At 42.0% G+C, this 9581-nt stretch overlaps 1 protein-coding gene across 1 annotated transcript in view; it reads right to left on the bottom strand.

Annotated features, from left to right (window-relative positions):
- AGAP1 (ArfGAP with GTPase domain, ankyrin repeat and PH domain 1) overlaps positions 1-9091 on the bottom strand; it is a 243146-nt gene extending 234055 nt beyond the window's left edge. Inside the window, exons 1-2 of the mRNA XM_010007801.1 lie at positions 9039-9091; positions 5782-5869 (exon numbers count right to left, since the gene is read on the bottom strand). The gene's annotated coding sequence lies outside the window, so the exon portion shown is untranslated. The remainder of the gene's footprint in view (positions 1-5781; positions 5870-9038) is intronic.
- Between the last annotated feature and the right edge of the window lie 490 nt (positions 9092-9581).

Here is a 9581-nt window from a genome sequence, read left to right as displayed (position 1 = left end):
CTCTTTCATGCTCAGCCTGAAAGGCTCCAAAAAGCCCAAGAGAGCCAACTGCAGCAAGACTTTGCTACGATCAAGGAAGACAACTGTTATCTTCTATCTGGATGTCAGCATGAAAATGCCAAATAAAAATAATCAGCTGACAGCAGTGTAACAAAACATAAGACAAAGAACTGAAAGGAGATAATTTTGAAACATGACTACAGCCATCATTGTCTCCTGCACACAACACAGTGCTTGTCTGCCTTGGTACAGATGATAAAAAACTGCTCTGAGAGCTTCAGCTGCCCTGCAAAGTGCTGTGCAAGCTTGGGAACACTGCACCAAGACTGGAATTCCATGGGAGAAATCCCAGCTTCCCTCTGCTTTGTGGCCAAAAGGGGACTCTAAGGTTCATGTTGCTTCCTTGAACTCACGTGCACTTGGAATTCTTGCAGAATCTCCCCACATAAGCTCTGTGTTAATTTTTACACCCACGATGATGATTTTTATGGAATTCCAAGAAATCATGAGTCAAAATGGAAGAAAGCTCCTCTGTAGGAAAAGCATGGAAGGACATATTCAGAGGGCAAATTTCTTTGCTCTTCGTTTCCAATCCAGCCAGCTTGTTCACAGCAAACAAAACACACAGATTGGTCTGGGACACATTTTCTTTTTACTCATGAAAGAGAAAATTTGGTTGCTCACTAAATATGGCTTCCAGATTCCTAAATGCTTGAAAAAAATTAACTAGATAAAAATAGGTAAAGGCCTCTGTTAGCAGATTTGCAACCTGGAGTAGCATCATATGGAAATATTTACTGGATAGAAATGGAAAACATGGACATATATCCCCCAGGATGAAATCTGAATGTGTTTTGGGAACAGGTTAGCAACTTACTTTCATGAAACTTTCATCACATTTGTTCTTGAATGGGAAGGCTGAAGGTGACACTTTGTTTAGTATTTTAATAATAAAAGTTTTATGATTATTTCTGGTACTGAAGTGATACACTGTTTATTGTAGGTACTGAAAAGTTAACTGCTGTAGTATAGATTTATTTTTAGGTCAAGTTTGGAAAGAAAGTAAATGGTCACAGCTTTCTGGGAAGCACATTAGGGCTTTATTCTATATCTCTGACTGAGGGAATATATATATTGTAGTATGTCCTTAACATGTAAGAGGCCTCTAACCAAAATTAAGTGGCACGTGAAACTTGATGCATCTTAAACTTCAAGGAGAGACCAAAGGTTCCAGTGTGCTGGGACTCTGCTAGGCTTGAGGCTAAAGGAAATGGGAAAACGGGAAAGAAGAAATCAAAGGCAATTGAATAACCTCACATCATGTAAGGAACAAAAACCCCACAGATTTTTAAAAATTAGAGAGATAAAAAAGCCACCTTTAGTGCCTAAAAATAACCCTCTGTAAGGGCCTTCAATGCCTGTCTTTTGTACTCTGCACAAGGGAAGCCTAAGGATTTTATCAACCCAGGAAGTAGGGAACAGATAGTGCTGCAGATTCACAACTTACATTTTCATTTATATTATATCATACATATATATCATATATAAAACATGCAATATATTATACTGTATTATATTTCATATCATATGTATTGTATTGTATTCAGAAGCTCCTACACACACAGATACATGAACCCTCCACCAATTTTAACAGCTACTTTCTCACTCCAGTCAGGGTGCTGGACTGCCTTTATCTTTTTGAGAGCACTTAAATATTTTACTCTTCCAGGAAGAAAGAAACCTTAAATATACCCCATATTTAGTTATTAGCCTACCTATAACATTTGTGTCTTTTAATGTCAAGGCTGTTAAGTGAAATTAAATGGTGTCATTTAAGGCTAAAGTATAGCAGACTGCCACTAGATAATCATCAATTCTCAGAAAACTAGCAGAAAAGGTGATTTCAGGTCTCAGGAAAGAAGTTATGCTTTAAGTGACTTATAAGCCAGACTCATGAGCATAAATTAGCCTGCAGAACTGTGTCCTAAAAGCTTCTTCCAAAATTACCCAAGATACAGGGAAAGCAGTTGCTGTGCCTCCTGCACTGGCCTTCTCCCTTCAGCTGTGCTGCCCTCTGCCCAGCTCTCATTCAACTACTCTGCAGCTTCTACTTTAATGGGCCGTTGTTAAGATGACCTCAGCTCCCCTGGCTGGTTTCCTTAAACACAAGATCCACTGGGCAGATTTAGCAGTGGGTGTTCCCATCCCTCCCGTGTTCTAACATCATGCTTTATGTGGGAGAGAAAAAAACCACCTTTTTCCTCATCCCTGCTGAGACACCTTGGACCACAGCATAGCCAGCTTTATTTATTAACATTTGACTTAGTAGAAAAAAAATACTTAAATAATCATGACATGAATTAGAGTATTCACAGACATGCTAGAGATGTGGCCAAAGCCTTCAAATCATGTTTCACACCTCTGTGGCTTCTCAAACATGAAAACCCAAACAGTAACAGAATACTCCTGTAAACCTCAGTTCACCTTGATCAGCAAAGTACTTGTCTCAAAGTCCATGGACACCACCTTTCATTTTGTTCCTACAGGTAGAATTCAATTTCAGACAGGTAAAAAAAGGTGCCAGGTTGCACACATCTTACTTCTTGTTTCAGGTACATAAAAGAGCCCAACACAGTTTAGTAACAGTTTTTCTACCAATCACTTGGCAGGTTCTTAGAAGATCACAACTCACTCAGTAATTACCCTGTTTCCCCATCATTTTCCTGCTGTATCATTACAGAAAACATTTGCTAGTCCCAGATTACTGAAATTCCAACTTGTTACAGGGTAATACATCATTTCTCTTCTCACGTTAAAAGACATCTGCTTTAAAAGCACCACACAGGAGCACAGCATGTTAAATATGCAAAGCAAGAGTCTAAAGTCACTCTTCCCCCCCAGGTAAGACTTATCCTATAAGAAAACAAAGGTTTTCATATTACAGTCACACTGGAGAGTAAAATTAATTATGAACAGAAATGAAAGCTGGGCCAGAGAGAATCTGTTCTACACTTTAATGTGACATGATTCCTCCTCTTGGTGGGGAGGTGGTGTCAGGCAGCAATCTCCTCTCTAAGAAAAGAGCTGAAGGAAACGTGAAACCACCTTTACAGGCCTGAGATTCATTTAGTGGAATGGCGAAGCTACCTTAAATGCCTGCAGGACGTCTGCCACTTGTCTAATTCAGAACAGGTTTCACGGTAATTGTAGCAATTTAGAAGGCAAAAGACAGCAGAAACAGTGGTCCCCGGTCCTAATCCCTATTTTCACATCAAGTATACATCCATCACTTTACCAATTAGATGCTAATTAGATGCCTGACAAATTTTGCTGTTAGCAAGCTGTCAAACCTCAGCAAACTTTGGCTTCCTTAAAAAGTCAAGCAGCTGAGACCTTGCTGCCTGATACACACACTGTTCTTTATACAGTCTAACAATCCAGCACATTTAAAAGACCTCAGAAAAGGCAAAGAGGAAGATGTGCATCGGTCTCCAACATGAAGGCTCACACGTAGCCTGCAATTACCAAAATCCCACTCAGAATGCAAAACCCAGACATTCCACACTGCAGTACCAGCCCCCTCTGCAGTGCTGTTCTTCCTGCGGAATGGCAGCCTCTGGACTTGCGCTTGGATGAGAGAGAAACAAAACACCAACAAATCCCTACTACAGACGTTTACTGAGTGCACGTCATATGGGTTGAATTTCCTGCAATACTAACTTGATTAGAAATCTTGACCCTATCCCTTACAAGGTGAATTCGAGCTCTTAATTATTCCTGTTTTTCTACTGCTAATGAAATGGAATGGTGTCATTAGCGAGGCTTGTCAGCTACACTTATGTGCAAAGACATGATCTGACTCTGCTTTTGTAACCTAACCCTTGCAGGAAAACCAGTCGGAACGTCACTCAAGCAGTGTAAATAAAAATCTTTGAAGACAAAGGAGACAGATGGCAACACTCTCAAGGAACACCATCTAAAATATTCATAGCTCGAGAGAAGAACACGATTAAACCTGTGAACAATCGACTTGCGCTTGGATGAGAGAGAAACAAAACACCAACAAATCCCTACTACAGACGTTTACTGAGTGCACGTCATATGGGTTGAATTTCCTGCAATACTAACTTGATTAGAAATCTTGACCCTATCCCTTACAAGGTGAATTCGAGCTCTTAATTATTCCTGTTTTTCTACTGCTAATGAAATGGAATGGTGTCATTAGCGAGGCTTGTCAGCTACACTTATGTGCAAAGACATGATCTGACTCTGCTTTTGTAACCTAACCCTTGCAGGAAAACCAGTCGGAACGTCACTCAAGCAGTGTAAATAAAAATCTTTGAAGACAAAGGAGACAGATGGCAACACTCTCAAGGAACACCATCTAAAATATTCATAGCTCGAGAGAAGAACACGATTAAACCTGTGAACAATCAATACATTTGAATCTTGCAAGGAAAAAAAAAAAAAAACACCCAAATATTTTCTGCTGATGAAATGAAGAAAAAGATCTCTAGGGATACTAATTTTTGCTGAAGACTTGCTGTGTTCTTCAGTGAAACTATCCATGGCCCTTTCTGGCAGCACCCAGAGAAATGAATGTGATCTACATGCAGTTTTGTTGCAAGGCTCCATCATCACCCCATCAGTGCCAGGTACAAAGCAGCAAAAACATTGCAGGCAAGCTTATAAACTGCAAGACTTAGCTATTAGTGCAATTACACAAGAAAAAACCTCACCCATCCCTCCCTTTCCCTCTCCCATTTTAAGTACACTTCCAGACTGTTAAAGTGTCACATATGATGCTTAATAGCTTCCTTTGGTAAGAGTTAATTGGAAACAAATGTTATCAGAGATGCATGAAGCTACTACAAACTATTGCTGAAAAGACAACTACAGCAAGAGACAAAAACAGTGAGATGTACTAAAGACTTGAAATCAAAAGGAAACAAATCAAAATGATACACAAAACGAGGGGAAAATGCTATAGTACAGAAACTGCTGTCTGTCTCTTCAAAACAAGAGCTGCCATGAAGACAATGTATAGTTACCTGCATCCATATCTGCAAAGAATGGAACAGCCAGTAAGGAAAAGAAGGAACCAGAAATTCAGTGTCTCAGAGTTGGATTTAAAAGTTCATAAGGAGAATAGATAAAAAACCAAAAAAGTATTTAGTGCAAGACACACCTCTACAAAGTACTACGATATTTTTGATTTCAAGCTACAAACTTGAATTAATGTTAAACACTACAACACTTTCAGGTATAAATTAGCTTTCTATGGCATACGAACATTAAAAAAAACAAACCCAGAACTTCAAGACTAGAGATTTAATATATTAAGCAAGGAACAAGTTAGATCTTTACTTGTGAAATTTTTTTTCCTGCAAACACCACAAACCGAAGGGCCCAATTCTGCAGAAAACTAGTAGGAGATACAGGTTTTGTATCTTTGTTGAAAGCCACTTGTGTGACTTTCAACAGCCAAATGGAAAGCAGCAGCACCAGGGAGAGCAGTGAACTTTTCTCAACACAGGAAGAGAAGTTTCCCATAGGGACAAATAATGGGTGCCAAAGTATTTAAGGGTGCTAAGTAGTTGTGGAAAAGCTGCAGTCATACCCATTGTATCTATTTGTCTCAGTCTGGAGAAGGAAAAAATCTCCACAATCACTGAAATAGCAAATCAGATTCTTCACTGATTCATTTCTGCATGACTAAAAATTAATACAGATGTAGTTTGTGGGGCAGAAATAATCAGTGAAATTTGCACTTGCACATACCTTCAGGTGACTCCTCCTGGACATACGTGCCGGTCAGATAGCGGTGCACAAGAGCTGACTTGCCACTTGCTAGGTTACCCACAATCCCCTGGGAAAAAAAGAAAAAAAGGAAAAAAGTCAAATTCTCATCAACCCCCACCAAAAAATCCAATATATCAAAGCAAAATCTTAACACAGAAACAGCTTCTGTGCACCTGAGGGGAAAGCCCACACAATAAAACCCCTCCAAAATATGCCGAGATGAAAGTATCTGCCAAAAAACTCAGTTAGGAGTGTTCCTTTAGTCATCTCACCACTGCTGCTAAGGGGGAACATCAGCCTAGATAAAGGCTTGAGGGAAGAAGCCTGGAGCTCAGAGCAAACTCCTCACCTCTTTACTAAAAACCAATAAATCATCACTAAATTCTCTGGCTGGAAAGCGTCTCCGCAGGCTGTCCACCACGTGGTTCGCGTTGACTCACTACTCAAGTGCACAGATGGTGTATATGGGCACAGACAGGTCTTGGTAGGTCAGCTAGGACTCATTGAAGCCCCTTAGTGTACCCACTTCACAACTCAAGCTGCCCAAGCCCAAGCATCTGCAGCACTGGGAACATCTGGCCAAACAGAAGAACAACATCTCCAGGCACGCACAATGTCTCTGTCAGGCTGCTTAGCTAGTGCTGGTTTCCAACAACCCAGGCAGAAGAAGCAAACTACAGCCCAACACCAAGGCAGCTTTCTTCCCAGAGGTGCTCAAATGGCAAAAACTCAGAGATTGGCCTTTTTTGTTGCTGTAAGAGGGGCGTGAGGGAGTTAGGAGGCCTGCAGACATGACCCCCGCTGCACCAAACAGGCCACCCCTGCCAAGCCACAGCCACGTGCTGCTGGCCAACTGAAGTCCTGCCCCTTGGGCCTGGCCATCAACCAACAACAGACTGACAGATGCAGTGAGCAAGGTCCAGGCCTGGCTGCCTGCCCTGCTCTGCACAGGCCACGGGACAGCAGGGTTTCCAGAATATACCTTCGCTACGTTTTCACTAAAGCTTTTTTTCTTGCCCAGTTGCCATCTCCTTATCCAGATCTCCCCTTGAACACAGCTCTGAGGACACTGTGCTTCCTTGGGTTTTGTGGGAGGAGATGGGAACTTATTTTGCCCTTTAAACAAACCTAAGGCTGCTCTGTTCTTACATGTTTATCTTGACCCTAACCAAAAGGCTCAGAACATAAGGTCCCTGGAGAGATGAACTTTGCTGATCTGCCTGAGTTTGCCAAATGGACAAATTTGCAGCAGGAACAAGTCACATGTTTATGCACGTTATTTACTCCCTCTTCCTAATCCTAACTGGTGAGGAACTAGCCTCCTTACCAAAAATTACTTGAACCGACTCAGTTCTGTCAACTTAAACTAAGCCAACGACAGTTTTAGGGATGGGGGAACAAATTATTTGTTCTTTACAACCCAGAGCAACTTTCAATGAAGACAAGGACACCAGTGCTACAAGGGATGCTGTGCCAGACCAGCTCAGGCAAAGCAGCACCTCCAGCAGACAGCAAATGCAAGGCAGAATCACATCTCCAGCCCCTACAAAACCACAGGCCTTGAGTGTCACAAACAATGTGGGCTAGAGTGGAGGGCCAAGGAAAAATCAGAATTGGGGATGTGCAGGGCTGAAAAGGTGGGGAAGATCCCAGGCTGGCCTAATACTACAAGGAGTTTCACCCTCCACTTTTTCAGGTTAGCAGGAAAGAACTTGGACAGAGAACAGTTCATAGTAGCGGTAGCGAGAGCGGTAGCGAGAGCGGTAGCGAGAGCGGTAGCGAGAGCGGTAACGAGAGCGGTAACGAGAGTGGTAACGAGAGTGGTAACAAGAGTGGTAACAAGAGTGGTAACAAGAGTAGTAACAATAACAATAATAGACATAAAAAGAAATACAAACCAACAAACCCAGTGCAGGCATAGCTGTTACCAGCCAGCAGTCACACACAAATAAAAAAGAAGCCACAGCTTGAGTGGTCAGACACACATCTGTTTATTGTCTTTGCAGAGCCTTTGAAGAGTGTTTGGACCAGTGCACCATCCTGGAATCCAGCAGAATCTGTCCAGTGCCCAGTGCAGTGCCTAGCCTTCCTGCTCCCACTCTCTGCCCACCAGTAACAACTGAAAACCAGGAGCAAGAAACTTCACACTGAAAAAAATCTGTCACCTAATACAATTACTCTCTAAATCAGGACTCATACTTAAGGATGATGCTCTACAGGGTGACAAATATGCCTGTGTGTTTTCAGAGCAGTCATACTCCTGTCTCCCATATTTTACACACAGTCTGAGTCATTGCTATTTATTTATGAAATGCAAGAAATCATGACAAGCATGTTACGGAACAAGAATACCACCCTAACCCAGTTCAGAAATGAAAAAATGAAGCTAACAAGGATGCAACACAATGCTCTGTCGGTGACAACTTGTACAACAGTGAGTCACCCATTTGCATGTGCCAGGCATGCTGTAAGAAACATAATCCTGACCTCTATGCCCACATCCTACTGAAGCCTGCTTGTAAAAATCAGCAACACACTGATGGTATTCAGCATTTTAAAGCTATCCACCAGCACAGAAGCTTGACTGTGCTTTGAGAATTTCTTTGGAACAAGTGAAATTATTTCGTTCCAAAAGGTCTCGTATTTATTCTGTCCAACAGTGTCTTAATTTACACCCAGATAAGCAGGACATAGGAATACCACCACTGCTCCAGAAAGGCACTGGTTGGTCTCACGCAGCTGGTCTAACAAAGCTGGTTCATGCAGCTGAACAAGTTGAAATTTACTAAAACATAAACAGAACTTTGAAGCATTATTATAAAAATAGAAGATACGGAAACTTAAGGATAGTCTTGTTGAAAAAAAAATGCTTTACTTGTTAAAATAGTTTCCTGTATTTTTCCCCCCAACAATAGATTTCATAGAACGACTGACCAGTTTGGGTTTGAGGGACCTCAAAGCTCATCCAGTCCCAACCCCCTGCATGGGCAGGGACACCTCCCACCAGCCCAGGCTGCTCCAAGCCCCATCCAACCTGCCCTTCAACACTGCCAGGGATGGGGCAGCCACAGCTTCCCTGGGCAACCTGGGCCAGGCTCTCACCACCCTCACAGCAAAGAACTTCCTCCTAATGTCTCACCTAAATCTCCCCTCTTCCAGTTTAAAGCCATTTAATGAAGCTTAGAAATGTTCACCTGTGCATTAACATTTTCAGAGACAGAAGTAAACAAACTCACCACTTTCAGTTCGGGCACGGATCGGCTTAGTGTCCATTCCTGGCTATTTACAAAGGCATCTGTAAAAAATGGACAACATTCACAGAATCAGTACAGTAACATTTAACCATGTGCCTCACAGAATTGCATGCTCAGGATTTTGGTATGTGAGACCAAAAGTCATGCTCAGTCTCCTAAGACTGACAAGCCCAACATGAAAACATGAACAACTTGGATAAACTACACAAAAGCTCCAGAAGAGCAGAAATGAACATTCTGCAGAATTGGTTGACTCTCTGCAGCAAGTCTTGCTGTATCATCTCCACTGGCATTAAGAAGCTCAAACTAACTCTAGTCCTTCAGGGCTCTGAAAAGACTCTCCCAGCCCATACACGGCTAAACTGCCCTCCATCACCACAATACCTACAAGAAAAGCCCTGGATGGCTCATCATGTCAACAACTGCAGCTGCCACCACCAGTAGTAACCGCTTCACCCAAGTAACCTGTTCTGAAACCATGCTTTTTTACTATACATCATACTTAAGGTCAACACTGCAACTACC

Source organism: Chaetura pelagica, unplaced genomic scaffold, assembly GCF_000747805.2.
Source record: "Chaetura pelagica isolate M959 unplaced genomic scaffold, ChaPel_1.0 scaffold532, whole genome shotgun sequence".
Classification (NCBI taxonomy): Eukaryota; Metazoa; Chordata; class Aves; order Apodiformes; family Apodidae; genus Chaetura; species Chaetura pelagica.
The sequence above is the reverse complement of the archived record's forward strand: the minus strand, read 5'-3'. Positions and strand labels throughout refer to the sequence as shown.